Source organism: Nomascus leucogenys, chromosome X (genome assembly GCF_006542625.1).
Source record: "Nomascus leucogenys isolate Asia chromosome X, Asia_NLE_v1, whole genome shotgun sequence".
In the NCBI taxonomy this organism is placed as follows: domain Eukaryota; kingdom Metazoa; phylum Chordata; class Mammalia; order Primates; family Hylobatidae; genus Nomascus; species Nomascus leucogenys.
Genome location: NC_044406.1, coordinates 21,879,672 through 21,899,217, shown reverse-complemented (window position 1 = coordinate 21,899,217; position 19,546 = coordinate 21,879,672). Strand labels below are relative to the sequence as shown.

The window sequence follows — 19,546 nt, the reverse complement described above, 5'->3', positions numbered from 1 at the left end:
AGTCCCCAAGCAATCTCATCTGTGAGGGAAGACTCGGAGTTCGTATGGGTTCCCCATGTCCCAGCAGGATGGAGCTCCAGTCACCTCCAGTGGGAGTTAGCCTGATGACACCCCCTTTATAGGCTGTCTTCCCTTCCTTGTCTGACGTTTCCACCCCCTTCCCACTTCTGCTCCCAAATAAGCTGCATACATCAAAAAAATGTAAAAAGGAAGATTATGATTTGACTTCTTAACCTATATCATCCGTCCCCAAATATTACCTTCCAAGTGACGCTAAATCAAAAGTGCTTAAAAATGCTTTCAAGGAATATCTGGTTTTCACCCCTAAATGAAATTGTTCCCTTCACTGAACCCCTCCAAACTGCATGTCTTGATCTGGGTCTGTATCCTGCAACTGTAAATGGGTAGGTGCTAACTGGCAAGGTATCCTCACTCAGGACGCAAGAAAACACCTTGAAGTGGATGGATCTGGCTGCGGCAGTTCATAAATTACGCTAGCTCCCTTGGTGTTATGTTCTGTCTTTGCATGATCTCACTCTCACCCACTCTCTTTCCTCTTCTTTTAATAGAAATGCATTACATCAGAACACCAGAAGTCGCAAGTTAGGGATTGTTACCGTGATTCATTTGTAGTGCAGCCAAAAGCAAGTTAGTCATCCCTTAATAAGTGAACAGAAATATCATCCTGCCTTTGAAATATTACATTTCCAGAGGACACCAAATTTAAGCTGTGGATATAGCCAAACAAGTGACTATCTATCCACACACTTCCTCTGCACATGTGTGCCTGGTGCCATGCTCACCTGCTCCAGTGACAAAAGACAAATGGTTACCTCTGTCAGTAATGCAATGCTAGTGCAGGTCTGGGAGAGTGGAATAGTTCTGTTTTGCTCCTTACTCTACAAGGTGGTAAACACTCTTATTGCGGGTACTGACACTGAAAAGCAGCCAAGACAGCCCCTGTTGTAACTCTCCAAACAAGCTGAGTTTGTCTTTGCAGGCTTGGCTGAAAAAACAAGGCAGCTTTGGATTTGAAGCAGAGAAATCTGAGATTTTAGAAACAAAAAATAGTGATGGTGAAGGAAAATGCAATTGCAGTATCTCATTGCAACTTCTGCCTGATTCCACGTTGGTATGGATAAGACAGTCAGTACAGTGAACCACAGCTTCAACAATCTCTTTATTCCCGCAGTCTAGGAGAAAATTTCACTTGGTCTTGATTTCTGAAAAAATCCTTCATATTATGAAGATACTTGGCAATCTGTAAAGTTGAACTTTCTGATTAGAGTGTTTAGAGTGGCTGATAGAGTGGCTATTTTTAAATTCCCTAAATCCTCACTTGAGTTTCATAGTCAAGCTTAAACTGTAGTTGAGCTAGTTTGTGGGTGAAGAGTTTTTTTGGATAGCTCTAAGAGGACCCGATGCTCACAGAAAAAGGAGAATGTTAAAGCTGATTGGCTGGGCAAATGGCAAAGGGAAGTCCCAAGGAGCCAAATGCTTGGGCTTGGGAACAGGCAACAGCTGTTATAAGATTTGATTAGCAGACCACAAATAACCATGCAAAGAACAGGAAAAACAGGATGCCAAGGACATTCAGGTCTAGAGAATGACCAACCATGGACCTGAAATGGGAGGAGCACTGTATCGGGAGTCAGAAGGCTTCAATTTTAGTCCTGGTTCTGGGTCTTGCTGACCACATGACTTAGAGATAAACAAAACAATGAACCTATGAAAACACGTCACTTCCCTGCTTTAAATTCCCCAAGAGTTCCTCATGATGCTCAGAGCATTGACTGTGGCCCCTGACATGAAACATTCTCCTTGCTGACCTCTCTGGACTCCTATCTCGCTATTCTCACATTGCAGTGCTCGTCTTGCTGTTGATTCTGCCTGGGACATTCTTCTTCCAGACACTCACAAAACTTGTGTTCTCACTTCCTTTACTTCCCTGCTTAAATGCAATCATCTTTCCTGAGCTCACCCCTAATTAAAAAAAAAAAAAAAACTAACATGTTTGCCCCTCACCATCATCTTTTCTTGTTTTAATTTTTTCATGGCACCATCATGACATGACATTATCATCATCTCTGTTTTTATTCTGCTGCCCCCATTAGTATATGAATTCTGTCATGCCAGAATGTGTTTCTGTTTGGTCCACCTCTACATCTCCATTAACTAGAACAGTGCCTGGAACACATAACAATTGTGAAGTAAACACATGAATATAATAATCTCATGAGTAAAGGGACTTTAGTTTGTCTCATCATGGGCATGATGAAAGCCAAATGAGATGATGAATGTGTATGCATTTTGTAAACTTTTGAGAGCTATACAAATACAATTGTATTATTATACAGCAGGAGGCATGGATGGTAGCTCCTCTGGTGAGTGGTCTTACAGCGGTCCAAACGTAATCTACAGTTGAGTCCTGGAGCCCCTAATCCTTCCCGACTTGACAATATCTTGTGCTTTTGTGGGAGGGACATGGGTTATGAGGTTAGAATGCCACAAGTTCAAATCCTGCCTCTGTTCATAACACAGCTGGGCCCTCTGCATATCCCCTCATCCTTACCACTTCAGTGCACATATCATACCTATTTCCAGCCTGATGTGGAAATGCTGGGGCACTAACATACTATCTCAATTCTGAGCAGCCTGGACCTATGACTAAAGACAGTCTGTGTATGAACAGCCCAGCTCACATGTCCTCCTAAACGGGATAACCCTGCAACATGTGTTCCTCACTGTTTCCCAGAGTTCCCCAGCAGGATGAAACTCCAATTGCCCACAGAGTAGCTGGCTTGACAATGCCTCCATAGCCGACGGCTTTTCTTCCCTGCCTCATGATGCTGTTCTCTTCTCAGTGCTTCTTGGGATTGTCTTCCAAATATTGTACTCTGATGAAGTGCTTGACTCCAGGTTAGCTTCTGGGGGAGGTCAAACTAAGACAATGACTTTAGGTATTTAATTCAGTTTTGTTATCTGAATTATGGGAATAATCCTTACCTCATAAAGTCATTTTGATAACCCATAAAAATGGTCTGGCCTGGCATTTAGTATTAGGTTAAACCATATGAAATTGCCATTTCTATAGGTTAAAAAGTAGTTGAATAGCGGCAATTTTATGTGAATCACCTAACTGAGCTTTCGTCAGTGTTTGTTCTTTCCCCTCCTGCCTCTCCTTCTCCCCAAGAGTCCTGTCAGAACCTGAGCTTCCTGAGGGGGCTATCGGACAATTCGGTTTGGTTTCCAAGAGACAATTTGGTGGTATCAGGGCAGGATTTTTTTTGAAAAGACAACAGTTTTGGGCTAGGAAGCATCTCAGAAATCTTCTCATTCCCTTTTCCACAAGCAAAAACAGGGCTGCACACATTGTGGGCATGAGTCCCTACATGCGACTGGAATTCACAATTTTAGTAGTTTCAACTTATGAAAAAAATCAAAATGCCATATAACCCACATCCCCAAGATATTTGAAACTGAATAATAATACTGTTAAATCAAAAAATATATAAATGTCTTCATCAGATGAGCTCTTTGGCAATTTTTTTTTTCCTTGAAAGGATCTGCTGTGTTTCTAATGGGCACTGAACTTGAGAACAATGGAAATTATGGCTGATGAAAGAAAAAATAAGAAGAAAGTTCCACCTAATGATATGGTAACAGCTCTCCTGAATGATGGACCATAAGCCTTACCAAGGATGAGTACTTGCTGTAATTCATAAAAGAACGTATTACAGGACAGTGCATTTTTTCCTGACAATAATTCTTCTCTGTTCTCAAGGTCCTCATACAAAGGTACTGCCCTTAAAAATCACAGGAGCATTTCAGCCACTGCCCTCCCTTTCCTGATCTGAAAAGAGGTCTCACAGGGCAAAAGGTCAAACTAGGATAGTTTCTATGACTCGGCGTGCTAAGGCCTTGACCCTTCTGGGAGGTGCTGATGTTGGCGGCATGGTTTGGCATGATGGAGTCAGACTGCCTAGGCTCAAATCCCAGCTTTGGCACTAAGGAGATGTGTGATCCTGGACACTAAGCTATTATGTAATGGCTATCCCTTGCCTCAGCTTATTCATCTGTAAAATGGGGCCAATAATAGTACCCATCTCATTAGGACTGTTGAAGGATAAATGAGAAATTGAATGTAAATTGCTCTGTAGTCTCTGACACACAGGTGGTACCCAGTAAATGTCTGATAGCAAAGACAAAATGAACAAACAGAAAACCCCATGTCTATCTTCTGTTGTGTCTTGTCTACTTCAACTTTCTTTTCCTTTAAATAGTGAAACTTCCTCCATTTTTCTTGAAAAATATATTCAATGAAACGTAAAGGTGACAGATTTTTGCTCACATCTTTGCTGAAAGACTAAGGGGTAAATGGGGTTAGAAGCATGGATCAGTACAAATATTTGAAGAGAACAGCTGGGTAGTATGTGTTTAAAGTTGGCACTCCTTAATCCCAGTATAAGCTCCAAGTTTGAAAATTGTCCCATCATCTGCAGGTTAGCTCTCTAGTTAGATTACTGTGCACATCCATTAAAGGAATCCAGTCTAGGCAGGAAAAGATGGTGGGGATAAAAGAAGGAAACTAAAATGTACTAAGTGCTTGCTAAGTGCCGGACATTGTGCAAAGAATGCTACAATCTATCATCTTATTTATCCCTCACAGCAAATCAGGGAGGTAGATATTACCCCTCCATCTGCGGGTGAGGAAGCTGAGCTTCTAGGAGCTTAAATAACTTGTCCATGGCCACAAATTTAGTAAGTGGTTCAGCCCAGATTTAAATCCTGGGCTCAGAAAATTGTCCCCTAACGAGAGTTCTTCCGGAAAAGTAAAGACTTTATCCCCTAATCTCTGTGCTTTGGACATTTGGATAGTGATAAATTTGCTTTCTGGTATTAGGCTTAAACGTGGTCAACTCACAGCATGAGATGGTGACGAGGTAGCAAAGTCGGGGGTCAAACATGACAAAGCAGCCTAGAAAAGCAACAAGACTCTGACCAGCACTAAACAGTAAAACCCAATGAATGCCAGATATTTACAACAGAAACCTCAGAGAGAAGCCACAAGCCCATTACCAATGACAAGCACGTGCAAACAGCTGGAGATGAAGAAAACAGATGTGAAAAGAGAGAAGACTTTCATCAGTCAAAACAGCATCTTTTGCATCATGTATGTGTCTTTTTTTTTCTTTTTTGAGATGGAGTATTTTTCCTTTTGTCACCCAGGCTGCAGTGCAATGGCATGATCTCGACTCACTGCAACCTCCGCCTCCTGAGTTCAAGTGATTCTCCTGCCTCAGCCTCCCGAGTAGCTGGAATTACAGTTGCTCACCACCACGTCTGGGTAATTTTTTGTGTTTTTAGTAGAGATGGGGTTTCACCATGTTGGCCAGGCTGGTCTCGAACTCCTGACATCAGGTGATTCACCCACCTTGGTCTCCCAAAGTGCTGGGATTACAGGCGTGAGCCACCGCACCCGGCCATGTATGTTTCTTATATAACCCCTTGACCTCAGACACACACGAGAAAAAAGAAAAAACAAAACAAAACTTTACAGAACATACTTGTATAAAGGGCTGGCAGTGTGTGGATTTACTGAAAATATCAGATTGAAGTTGGGGGTCTTATAGGACTTGGGTATCATCTCTCCCCACAGGGAGTTTAACACTAGAATATATATGCTTCACGAGGGCAGGGATTTTGTCTGTTTCACTCAATCCTATCCCAAGTACCTAGAGTAGTGCCTGGCACATAAAAGGAGCCCAACAAAGATATGCTGATGAAATCTTTAGTGTTTGTTCCTTCTTGCTGATTTATATTTCTCTGGTGACATGAATGATACTTCATTTGTATCCAAAGGCTACTGTGCTATATGCGTATAATTTACATCTTAAATAAACAGATGACATTGAATTTGGTCCTGTTGCTTACATGCTGCAGACAAATGGCTGGTCTCATTAGACAAATGGATATGGTTAAACTATAATCTAAAAAAATAAGAGCAGAGAAACAATTTAGGTAGGCAACTGAGGTCTGAAATAATTATGTGCTACGCTTAATTATAGGGTAGTTTGAATTTTTCATGTGTATTTGTTTTTCATATTTCTTTTTATTTTGAAAAGTTTTTTTTTTTAAATACATGTCTGGAGACTATTATAAGAATTTCTGTGTACCTACCATCCATGTCTATCTGAAGATTCTGCTCCTCCTGTTAATGCTGTTGATCGGTAGTGTGACCATATAATTTATCATCCAAACTGGAACACTTTTGGGACTGCAAGAGGGCAGTGTTAATTTCACAGGAACAATTGGCATAAAATGGGACTATCACAGGCAAACTAGGTTGTATACCCTTCCTATCTCTGGATGTCTCAGATGATGCAAGCCCTGATGTAACTTCATCTGCTTATGCCTCACAGCAGACCTGAGGTGACAATCCTTTGGTTTGCAGCCCACTGCTGCTGATGGAACCTAGAATATTGCATGTGACACTATCCTGTCATCATAAAGGTCTCCAGGAAAATAATTTGGAAAAACTCCTCTCGTCTGTAACCACTTCCAACCACACCTATGCTCCCACTATTGCAACTTCCTTCCATGTCAAGACTCTGATGTTTTTGCAAGATTCAGTTATCTTGCAGCCTGGTTTTGCTTGCTACTTTAGAGGTGGAGTGCATCCATAGGACCCTCAGAACATTTCTTCTACCTTCCCTGAGCATGCCAGCCCAACTGAAATTGACAGATAGCTTCTACTAAGCTGTCTCACTGGCAGGTGGCTTTTGGAAGTGATCTACCCAGCCAGGAGCAAAGATTGCTTTCATGTCCAAAGATGTCACTCTGGGTGATTCTATCTTGCTTTAATGGGGACAATGTCTTGCTAATTTGGCTAATGAAAATTTTCAAGGCTTGCAGATGTGAAGTCTGTGATGGGTCTCAGACACTGGGCAGGTGGGAAGCCAGAGCTTTTTTGCTTCGTTGAGAATTAGAAGTCATGCTGACAAAGTCTTCTGCACTTCATCACCAATTATGGCAATGATGCATTTACTCAACATATATTAAGGGACTACACCATACTGGGCATTATGTAAGCCCTGGAGAGATAAAGAACATTAAGACATAACTTTATCCTCACGTAACTTAGAGTTTAGTAGAGGGACTTCAGGCAGATTCTCAGAATTGATTAGCACAAGGAAACCACAAAGTGCAGTGAGTGTTACAGTGCTATGATAGGAATAGCTAAAGGGGTATAGGGAGTCTAGTATGTTGGTCTCTAGGATATATGCGTATGTGAGGGGGATGCAGGGGTGTGTGTGTGTGTGTGTACCAGGAGCATGTGTGTAGCAGTGGTAAGTGTGCAATAGAATAAGAGCTGGAAAGGACACAGGGGCCAGATGAGGGAGTATCTTCTCATTCATTCATTCATTGAAATTTATTAGTAACTATTAGTAAATCTTACCTCAAGCCATGTGAGCAAGACAAACATGGTTCTGCCCTCACAGACAATTCAAACTGCGGGAGATAAAGACAAGCAACAAGGCAATTACAAAATCTTTGTGGAGTTCTAAGACAAAAGAAGTGCAGAGTATTGAGGGAAGGGCACCCACACTGGCCTTGCAGACATCAAGGACGATTTCTAGATGAACTGACTTCCAAATTAGGACCCAGGAAGGAGGAAGAGTTAATTATGGGCAGAGGTTTGGCTCAGGGTGTGGAACTGGTTGAGAGAGTATTTCAGGTGGACGCTAAGGCATGGGCAAAGTTTCAGAGGAACAAAAAGGATGTCAGGGGAAATTGAAGTAATTCAGGCTGGTAGGAACACTGAGAGGAAAGCCAGAGGGGCAGGCAAGGTCCCAATCACACAAGGCTTTGTTAGTTGAAATTGGAAGACAGACTTTGTCCTGTGGGCAACTGCGAGCAAATCAAAGATTTTATCAGGGGATGAAATGATCAGAAGTGTGTCTTGGGAAGTTCACTCTGCCTGCAGTGTGGTAGCTAGATTGGAAAGGATGAAGAGTGTAACCAGGGAGACAAAATAAGACACTAACCTAACAAGTAGTTCACTGATGAAATGAAGGTCTGAACCGTGGGGGTCATACCAGCTTGAAGGAGACAGAAGGTTTATGCCTTTACTTTTTTATAGATCTGGACAGCTAAGCCAAGGCAATAAGCCAGGTAATAGAACTGGATGTCAACTTTCAGCTCCATGGTACTGATTAAACATTTGGTCTGCATTTCCCAGGTTTGGGTCTTAATGTGCCATCTATCAACTGTAGATTTATAGATATGTAGATTTAGCTGATGTGTGGCTTTTCACTTTTCTGTATGTACACTTCTAAAGTGCAGTCATAGACTATACAAGCACAGAAGTTCCTGGCCAATTGCTTTAAGTTCCTCTGCAGCAGATGCAGTTGGCACCCTGCTCATATCCTCTAGCCCTTATCTCTTGAGAGCACACCTGCCCGACTTCAAATGCCAGCACCCACACTTCTTTGTCACAGAGCCCACTTCACCATCTGCTTGGCAGGCCAGAAGTGCTGGGGAATTAACACTCCTTAGGAGCATCCCTCAACCAATGACAGATGGGACTTGGCCTATAAATACCCAGCTCCCTCCCCATGGGTGGGATCACTTTGGGGTGAGTGTGTTTTAAGCTGGTTCCCAGAACTTCCCCTAGTGTGACTGTGCTCTAGTTGCCCACAGAAGTGGCCTGCTTAATTATATGCCCTTTTAGGCTCCTTCCTCTTTCTGTCTCTCCCCTCTGCTCCCTTCGGTTTGCCCTACACCTCCCAAGTAAGCTGCCTTTACTCGATTACTTGTTTCAGGATTGGCTTCTGGGGGAACACAAACTAAGAAAATGTCCAATAATGCTCATAGCCTCTGGAATTAGAGTTTCCTAGTGTCCTCAAAACACTAAGCCATTCTAAAACCAACTCCCCAATGTCTTGTATTATTTTCACACAGCCACATTTGAATACACAACACTCAACCCTTAGGGAATGAAGCTACGATCTTGTGAGCTTCTCTTCATACTCAGTCTTTTGATGGTAGGCACATTTTGATGATGATGAACACAGTAGGTATGCAATAAATATTTCTCCAAGTGGCCCAAACAAGTTCCCGAGTGTAGATGGCCTGATGCTGTCAACTGCACTTTACCCTCATTTGGGACACAGTCCAATCTTTTCATTAAGGCTTAAAGCTAATCACATGTTGGGTCTAGGGTATACTGGTGATGAGAATGCACCGTAACTCTTCAAGAAGTGCTAAGACCTGCATCCTGCCAGGAGTGGAGAGTTGTGAGATGGCATGATCTCTTATTTTTCTTCTGGCTGATGATAAAGGAAGCAGGCATTTGTTTGGCTTTTACTTTATTTGGAATAAAAGCTTAGAGACATAGTTAGAAGCCTCTTTGCAACCTTCCGGATCATCTCAACAGGTAAGGTCTCAGGCTTCAGTGTTTTCTGTTGACAGCAAATGCTGGAATATTGCCCAAGTTGGATGAAAGTCCCTATCTTTACATTTCTGGATTTCTGCTGTTATGGCAGTAGGTGTGTGGGAGAGACAGCTGATGTGTTCACTGGATTCCTTCCCAGGCAGTGATGTGCCTGGGGAGTATGTGCTGATGGAGACAAATTCTCCATGCATCGGCACTGCTGCCAGTACAGGTGCTGAAAGTCTCCACGATGGCAGTGAGTTGGATGTCAGTAAAACTGGGCTGATTTGTCTGCCAAGATTCAGGCTGCCTTTCTTCTTCTTGGTACTCATCGTTGGATGTTCTGCACTGCTGGGATGGTAGTCTAACTCTTCCACCTTACTGACAGGGTCACTGAATAGGGTGTGTGTGTGTGTGTGTGTGTGTGTCTCTACACTCTTCATAATTAAGGTATAATTTATATACAGTACAATGTGCAAATCTTAAGTGCATATTTAATGAATTTTTATATATACATACACATAAACATTGCTCAGATCAAGACACAGCATATTTACAGTACCCAGAGGGCCCTCTCATGTCCTTTCCCAGTCAATACCCCCACTATGCCCAGAGGAAGGCTATTCTGACTCTATCAACTTCAGCTAGTCTTGCTTATTCTTCAGCTTCCTAAAAATGGAATCATGTAGAATGCGCTCTTCTGTTTCTGCCATCTTCTACTTAACTGGCCTGTGAGATTTATCCATGTTGTTGTGCTTATCAATACTCTGTTATTTTTATTTGTTTTTGCTGCGTAGTATTCCCTGTGTGAAAATACCACAATTTACTTTTCCATTCTCCTGTTGGTGGACCTTTGGGTTGTTTCCAGTTTGGTTTTTCTTTAATTAAAACTGCTATAAACTTTCTTTTACATAGCCTTTGGTGGACATATGCACTCACTTCTCTCAGGTGTACATAGTGGTATGTTGGTAAATGTTGAAGTCAGTTCTGTAATAAAAATAGCTTGACTTCCATTCCAAGACGGCCGAATAGGAACAGCTCTGGTCTGCAGCACACAGCGTGATGGACGCAGAAGACGGATGATTTCTGCATTTCCAACTGAGGTATCTGGTTCATCTCACTGGGACTGGTTGGACAGTGGGTGCAGCTCACAGAGGGCAAGCCACAGCAGGGCGGGGCATCACCTCACCCAGGAAGCTCAAGTGGTCAGGGGATTTCCCTTTCCTACCCAAGGGAAGCCATGAAAGACCGTACCTGGAAAACCAGGACACTCCCGCCCAAATACTGCGCTTTCCCAAAGGTCGCAGCAAATTGCACACCAGGAGATTATATCCCATGCCTGGCTCGGCAGGTCCCATGCCCATGGAGCCTTGCTTACTGCTAGCACAGCAGTCTGAGATCGACCTGCGAGGCAGCAGCCTGGCAAGGGGATGGGTGTCTGCCATTGCTGAGGCTTGAGTAGGTAAACAAAGCGGCCCTGGAAGCTCGAACTGGGCGGAGCCCACCACAGCTCAGCAAGGCCTGTTGCCTCTGTAGATTCCACCTCTGGGGGCAGGGCATAGCTGAACAAAAGACAGCAGACAGGTTCTGCAGACTTAAACGTACCTGACTGACAGCTCTGAAGACAGCAGTGGTTCTCCCAGCACAGTGTTTGAGTTCTGAGAATGGACTGACTGCCTCCTCAAGTGGGTCCCTGACCCCTGTGTAGCCTAACTGGGAGACACCACCCAGTGGGGGCCGACTGACACCTCATACAGGCAGGTCCTCCTCTGGGATGAAGCTTCCAGAGGAAGGATCAGGCAGCAATATTTGCTGTTCTACAATATTTGCTGTTCTGCAGACTCCGCTGGTGATACCCAGGCAAACAGGGTTTGGAGTGGACCTCCAGCAAACTCCAACAGACCTGCAGCTGAGGGACCTGACTCTTAGAAGGAAAACTAACAAACAGAAAGGAATAACATCAAAATCAACAAAAAGGATATCCACACCAAAACCCCATCTGTAGGTCACCAACATCAAAGACCAAAGGTAGATAAAACCACAAAGATGGGGAGAAACCAGAGCAGAAAAGCTGAAAATTCTAAAAACCAGAGCACCTGTTCTCTTCCAGAGGATCACAGCTCCTCGCCTGCAATGGAACAAAGCTGGACGGAGAACAACTTTGACGAGCTGACAGAAGTAGGCTTCAGAAGGTCGGTAATAACAAACTTGTCCGAGCTAAAGGAGGATGTTCGAACCCATCGCAAGGAAGCTAAAAACCTTGAAAAAAGATTAGATGAATGGTTAACTGGAATAAACAGTGTAGAGAAGACCTTAAATGACCTCATGGAGCTGAAAACCATGGCACGAGAACTACGTGACACATGTACAAGCTTCAATAGCCAATTTGATCAAATGGAAGAAAGGGTATCAGTGATTGAAGATCAAATTAGTGAAATAAAGTGATAAGAGAAGTTTAGAGAAAAAAGAGTAAAAAGAAACGAATAAAGCCTTCAAGAAATATGGGACTATGTGAAAAGACCAAATCTACATCTGATTGGTGTACCTGAAAGTGATGGGGAGAATGGAACCAAGTTGGAAAACACTCTTCAGGATATTATTCAGGAGGAATTCCCTAACCTAGCAAGGCAGGCCAACATTCAAATTCAGGAAATACAGAGAACGCCACAAAGATACTCCTCAAGAAGAGCAACCGAAGACACATAATTGTCAGATTCTCCAAGGTTGAAATGAAGGAAAAAATATTAAGGGCGGCCAGAGAGAAAGGTTGGGTTACCCACAAAGGGAAGCCCATCAGACTATCAGCGGATCTCTCAGCAGAAACTCTACAAGCCAGAAGAGAGTGGGGGCCGATATTCAACATTCTGAAAGAAGAGAATTTTCAACCCAGAATTTCATATCCAGCCAAACTAAGCTTCATAAGTGAAAGAGAAATAAAATCCTTTACAGAGAAGCAAAGGCTGAGAGATTTTGTTACCCCCAGGCCTGCCTTACAAGAGCTCCTGAAGGAAGCACTAAACATGGAAAGGAACAACTGGTACCAGCCACTGCAAAAACATGCCAAATTGTAAAGACCATCGATGCTAGGAAGAAACTGCATCAACTAATTGTGAAAATGACCAGCTAACATCATAATGTCAGGATCAAATTCACACATAACAATATTACCCTTAAATGTAAATGGGCTAAATGCCCCAATTAAAAGACACAGACTGGCAAATCGGATAAAGAGTCAAGGCCCATCAGTGTGCTGTATTCAGGAGACCCATCTCACATGCAGAGACACACATAGACTCAAAATAAAGGGATGGAGGAAGATCTACCAAGCAAATGGAAACCAAAAAAAGGCAGGGGTTGCAATCCTAGTCTGTGATAAAACAGAGTTTAAACCAACAAAGATCAAAGAAGAGAAAGAAGGCCATTACATAATGGTAAAGGGATCAATTCAACAAGAAGAGCTAACTATCCTAAATATATATGCACCCAATACAGGAGCATGCAGATTCATAAGGCAAGTGCTTAGAGACCTACAAAGAGACTTAGACTCCCACACAATAATAATGGGAGACTTTAACACCCCACTGTCAATATTAGACAGATCAACCAGAAAGAAGGTTAACATAGAAATCCAGGAATTGAACTCAGCTGTGCACCAAGCAGACCTAACAGATACCTACAGAACTCTCCACCCCAAATCAACGGAATATACACTCTTCTCAGCACCACATCACATTTATTCCAAAACTGACCACATAGTTGGAAGTAAAGCACTCCTCAGCAAATGTAAAAGAAGAGAAATCACAACAAACTGTCTCTCAGACCACAGTACAATCAAATTAGAACTCAGGATTAAGAAACTCACTCAAAACCGCACAACTACATGGAAACTGAACAACTTGCTCCTGAACGACTACTGGGTACATAACTAAATGAAGGCAGAAATAAAGATGTTCTTTGAAACCAATGAGAACAAAGACACAACATACCAGAATCTCTGGGACACATTTAAAGCAGTGTGTAGAGGGAAATTTATAGCACTAAATGTCCACAAGAGAAAGCAGGAAAGATCCAAAATTGACACCCTAACATCACAATTAAAAGAACTAGAGTAGCAAGAGCAAACACATTCAAAAGCTAGCAGAAGGCAAGAAATAACTAAGATCAGAGCAGAAGTGAAGGAGACAGAGGCACAAAAAACCCTTCAAAAAAGCATTGAATCCAGGAGCTGGTTTTTTGAAAAGTTAAACAAAATAGATAGACCACTAGCAAGACTAATAAAGAAGAAAACAGAGTAGACTCAAATAGACGCACTTAAAAATGATAAAAGGGATATCACCACCGATCCCACAGAAATACAAACTACCATCAGAGAATACTATAAATACCTCTATGCAAATAAACTAGAAAATCTAGAAGAAATGGATAAATTCCTCGACACATACACCCTCCCAAGACTAAACCAGGAAGAAATTGAATCTCTGAATAGACCAATAACAGGCTGTGAAACTGAGGCAATAATTAATAGCCTACCAACCAAAAAAAGTCCAGGAACAGAGGGATTCACAGCCGAATTCTACCAGAGGCACAAAGAAGAGCTGGTACCATTCCTTCTGAAACTATTCCAGGTGCAAGATGACCGAATAGGAACAGCTATGGTCTACAGCTCCCAGCGTGAGCGGCACAGAAGACGGTTGATTTCTGCATTTCTGTTTGAGGTACTGGGGTCATCTCACTAGGTAGTGCCAAACAGTGGGTGCAGGACAGTCGGTGCAGTGCACTGTGTGCGAGCCGAAGCAGGGCGAAGCATTGCCTCACTCGGGAAGCACAAGGGGTCAGGGAGTTCCCTTTCCTAGTCAAAGAAAGGGGTAACAGATGGCACCTGGAAAATCGGGTCAGTCCCACCGTAATACTGCGCTTTTCCAATGGGCCTGGAAAACGGCACACGAGGAGATTGTGTCCCGCACCTGGCTCGGAAGGTCCTATGCCCATGGAGTCTCGCTGATTGCTAGCACAGCAGTCTGAGATCAAACTGCAAGGCGGCAGCAAGGTTGGGGGAGGGGTGCCCCCCATTGATCAGGCTTGCTTAGGTAAACAAAGCAGCCAGGAAGCTCAAACTGGGTGCAGCCCACCACAGCTCAAGGAGGCCTGCCTGCCTCTGTAGGCTCCACCTCTGGAGGCAGGGCACAGACAAACAAAAATTCAGCAGGAACCTCTGCAGACTTAAATGTCCCTGTCTGACAGCTTTGAAGAGAGGAGTGGTTCTCCCAGCACGCAGCTGGAGATCTGAGAACGGACAGACTGCCTCCTAAAGTGGGTCCCTGATCCCTGAGCAGCCTAACTGGGAGGCACCCCCCATTAGGGACAGACTGACACCTCACTCGGCCAGGTACGCCTCTGAGACAAAACTTCCAGAGGAACTATCAGACAGCTGAAATTGTGGTCTCACGAAAATCCACTGTTCTGCAGCCACCGCTGCTGACACTCAGCCAAACAGGGTCTGGAGTGGACCTCTAGCAAACTCCAACAGACCTGCAGCTGAGGGTCCTGTCTGGTAGAAGGAAAACTAACAAACAGAAAGGACATCCACACCAAAAACCCATCTGTACATCACCATCATCAAAGACCAAAAGAAGATAAAACCACAAAGATGGGGAAAAAACAGAGCACAAAAACTGGAAACTCTAAAAAGCAGAGCACCTCTCCTCCTCCAAAGGAATGCAGTTCCTCACCAGCAACGGAACAAAGCTGGACGGAGAATGACTTTGACGAGTTGAGAGAAGAAGGCTTCAGACGATCAAACTACTCCGAGCTATGGGAGGAAATCCAAAACAATAGCAAAGAAGTTAAAAACTTCGAAAAAAAAATTAGATGAATGGATAACTAGAATAACCAATGGAGAGAAGGGCTTAAAGGAGCTGATGGAGCTGAAGCCAAGTTTCAAGAACTACGCAAAGATTGCAGAAGCCTCAGGAGCTGATGTGATCAACTGGAAAAAAGGGTATCAGTGATGGAAGATGAAATGAATGAAATTAAGCGAGAAGGGAAGTTTAGAGAAAAAAGAATAAAAAGAAATGAACAAAGCCTCCAAGAAATTTGGGACTATGTGAAAAGACCAAATCTACGTCTGATTGGTGTACCTGAAAATGACGGGGAGAATGGAACCAAGTTGGAAAACACTCTGCAAGATATTATCCAGGAAAACTTCCCCAATCTAGCAAGGCAGGCCAACATTCAGATTCAGGAAATACAGAGAACGCCACAAAGATACTCCTCGAGAAGAGCAACTCCACGACACATAATTGTCAGTTTCACCAAAGTTGAAATGAAGGAAAAAATGTTAAGGGCGGCCAGAGAGAAAGGTCGGGTTATCCACAAAGGGAAGCCCATCAGACTAACAGCGGATCTCTCGGCAGAAACTCTACAAGCCAGAAGAGAGTGGGGGCCGATATTCAACATTCTTAAAGAAAAGAATTTTCAACCCAGAATTTCATATCCAGCCAAACTAAGCTTCATAAGTGAAGGAGAAATAAAATACTTTACAGAGAAGCAAATGCTGAGTGATTTTGTCACCACCAGGCCTGCCCTAATAGAGCTCCAGAAGGAAGCACTAAACATGGAAAGCAACAACCGGTACGAGCCACTGCAAAAACATACCGAACTGTAAAGACCATCGAGGCTAGGAAGAAACTGCATCAACTAACGAGCAAAATAACCAACTAACATCATAATGACAGGATCAAATTCAAACATAACAATATTAACATTAAATGTAAATGGGCTAAATGCTCCAATTAAAAGACACAGACTGGCAAACTGGATAAGGAGTCAATACCCATCAGTGTGCTGTATTCAGGAAACCCATCTCACATGCAGAGACACACGTAGACTCAAAATAAAGGGATGGAGAAAGATCTATCAAGCAAATGGAAAACAAAAAAAGGCAGGGGTTGCAATCCTAGTCTCTGATAAAATAGACTTTAAACCAACAAAGATCAAAAGAGACAAAGAAGGCCATTACATAATGGTAAAGGGATCAATTCAACAAGAAGAGCTAACTATCCTAAATATATATGCACCCAACACAGGAGCACCCAGATTCATAAAGCAAGTCCTGAGTGACCTACAAAGGGACCTAAACTCCCACACAATAATAATGGGAGATTTTTACACCCCACTGTCAACATTAGACAGATCAACAAGACAGAAAGTTAACAAGGATATCCAGGAATTGAACTCAGCTCTGCACAAAGTGGACCTAATAGACATCTACAGAACTCTCCATCCCATATCAACAGAATATACATTTTTTTCAGCACCACACCACACGTATTCCAAAACTGACCACATAGTTGGAAGTAAAGCTCTCCTCAGCAAATGTAAAAGAACAGAAATTATAACAAACTGTCTCTCAGGCCACAGTGCAATCAAACTAGAACTCAGGATTAAGAAACTCACTCAAAACTGCTCAACTACATGGAAACTGAACAACCTGCTCCTGAATGACTACTGAGTACATAATGAAATGAAGGCAGAAATAAAGATGTTCTTTGAAACCAATGAGAACAAAGACACAATATACCAGAATCTCTGGGACACATTCAAAGCAGTGTGTAGAGGGAAATTTATAGCACTAAATGCCCACAAGAGAAAGCAGGAAAGATCCAAAATTGACACCCTAACATCACAATTAAAACAACTAGAAAAGCAAAAGCAAACACATTCAAAAGCTAGCAGAAGGCTAGAAATAACTAAAATCCGAGCAGAACTGAAGGAAATAGAGACACAAAAAACCCTTCAAAAAATTAATGAATCCAGGAGCTGGTTTTTTGAAAAGATCAACAAAATTAATAGACCGCTAGCAAGACTAATAAAGAAGAAAAGAGAGAAGAATCAAGTAGATGCAATAAAAAATGAAAAAGGGGTTATCACCACTCATCCCACAGAAATACAATCTACCATCAGAGAATACTACGAATACCTCTACGCAAATAAACTAGAAAATCTAGAAGAAATGGATAAATTCCTCGACAAATACATCCTCCCAAGACTAAACCAGGGAGAAGTTGAATCTCTGAATAGACCAATGACAGGCTCTGAAATTGTGGCAATAATCAATAGCTTACCAACCAAAAAGAGTCCAGGACCTGATTGATTCACAGCCGAATTCTACCTGAGGTATAGAGAGGACCTGGTACCATTCCTTCTGAAACTATTCCAATCGATAGAAAAAGAGGGAACCCTCCCTAACACATTTTATGAGGCCAGCATCATCCTGATACCAAAGCCTGGCAGAGACATAACCAAAAAAGAGAATTTCAGACTGATATCCTTGATGAACATTGATGCAAAAATCCTCAATAAAATACTGGTAAACTGAATCCAGCAGCACATCAAAAAGCTTATACACCATGATCAAGTGGGCTTCATCCCTGGGATGCAAGGCTGGTTCAACATACGCAAATCAATAAATGTAATCCAGCGTATAAACAGAACCAAAGACAAAAACCACATGATTATCTCAATAGATGCAGAAAAGGGCTTTGACAAAATTCAACAACCCTTCATGCTAAAAACTCTCAATAAATTAGGTATTGATGGGACGTAATTCAAAATAATAATAGCTATCTATGACAAACCCACAGCCAATATCATACTGAATGGGCAAAAACTGGAAGCATTCCCTTTGAAAACTGGCACAAGACAGGGATGCCCTCTCTCACCACTCCTATTCAACATAGTGCTGGAAGTTCTGGCCAGGGCAATCAGGCAGGAGAAGGAAATAAAGGGTATTCAATTAGGAAAAGAGGAAGTCAAATTGTCCCTGTTTGCAGATGACATGATTGTATATCTAGAAAACCCCATTGTCTCAGCCCAAAATCTCCTTAAGCTGATTAGCAACTTCAGCAAAGTCTCAGGATACAAAATCAATGTACAAACATCACAAGCATTGTTATACACCAATCACAGACAAACAGAGAGCCAAATCATGAGTGAACTCCCATTCACAATAGCTTCAAAGAGAATAAAACACCCAGGAATCCAACTTACAAGGGATGTGAAGGACCTCTTCAAGGAGAACTACAAACCACTGCTCAATGAAATAAAGTCACCTCTGAAAAGAAGACATTTATGCAGCCAACCGACACATGAAAAAATGCTCATCATCACTGGTCATCAGACAAATGGAAATCAAAACCACAATGAGATACCATCTCACACCAGTTAGAATGGTGATCATTAAAAAGTCAGGAAACAACAGGTGCTGGAGAGGATGTGGAGAAATGGGAATGCTTTTACACTGCTGGTGGGAGCATAAACTAGTTCAACCATTGTGGAAGACAGTGTGGTGATTCCTCAAGGATCTAGAGGTAGAAATACCATTTGACCCAGTCATCCCATTACTGGGTATATACCCAAAGGATTATAAATCATGCTGCTATAAAGACACATGCACACGTATGTTTATTGCGGCACTATTCACAACGGCAAAGAGTTGGAACCAATGCAAATGTCCATCAATGATGGACTCGATTAAGAAAATGTGGCACATATACACCATGGAATACTATGGAGCCACAAAAAGGGATGAGTTCATGTCCTTCGCAGGGACATAGATGAAGCTGGAAACCATCATTCTCAGCAAACTATCACAAGAACAGAAAACCAAACACCGCATGTTCTCACTCATAGGTGGAAATTAAACAATGAGAACACCTGGACATAGGAAGGGGAACATCACACACCGGGGACTGTCATGGGGTGGGGGGCTAGGGGACGGATAGCATTGGGAGAAATACCTAATGTTAATGAGGGGTTGATGGGTGCAGCAAAGTCAGCATGGCACGTGTATACCTATGAAACTAGCCTGCATGTTGTGCACATGTACCCTAGAACTTAAAGTATAACAATAATAATAATAATAAAGCTCTGGTTTGTGTTGGTAAATACCCCACCATGGCCATTTTTCTTTTACCAAGGGAGTGGGAGTTTGGAAAAGATGAGGCCAGTCAGCTTTCAGGAGTCAGTAGGAGCCAGCCCCAGCACATCACTGGGTATATGGACTCATGGGTGGAATTTTGGGATCACAGAGTAGGCATATATTTAGTTTAA

General features: G+C 42.6%; 1 protein-coding gene across 2 annotated transcripts in view; it reads right to left on the bottom strand.

Moving 5' to 3' along the window:
* PTCHD1 (patched domain containing 1) overlaps positions 1–19,546 on the bottom strand; it is a 71,724-nt gene that overhangs the window by 29,790 nt on the left and 22,388 nt on the right. The gene's annotated exons all lie outside the window — the stretch shown is intronic.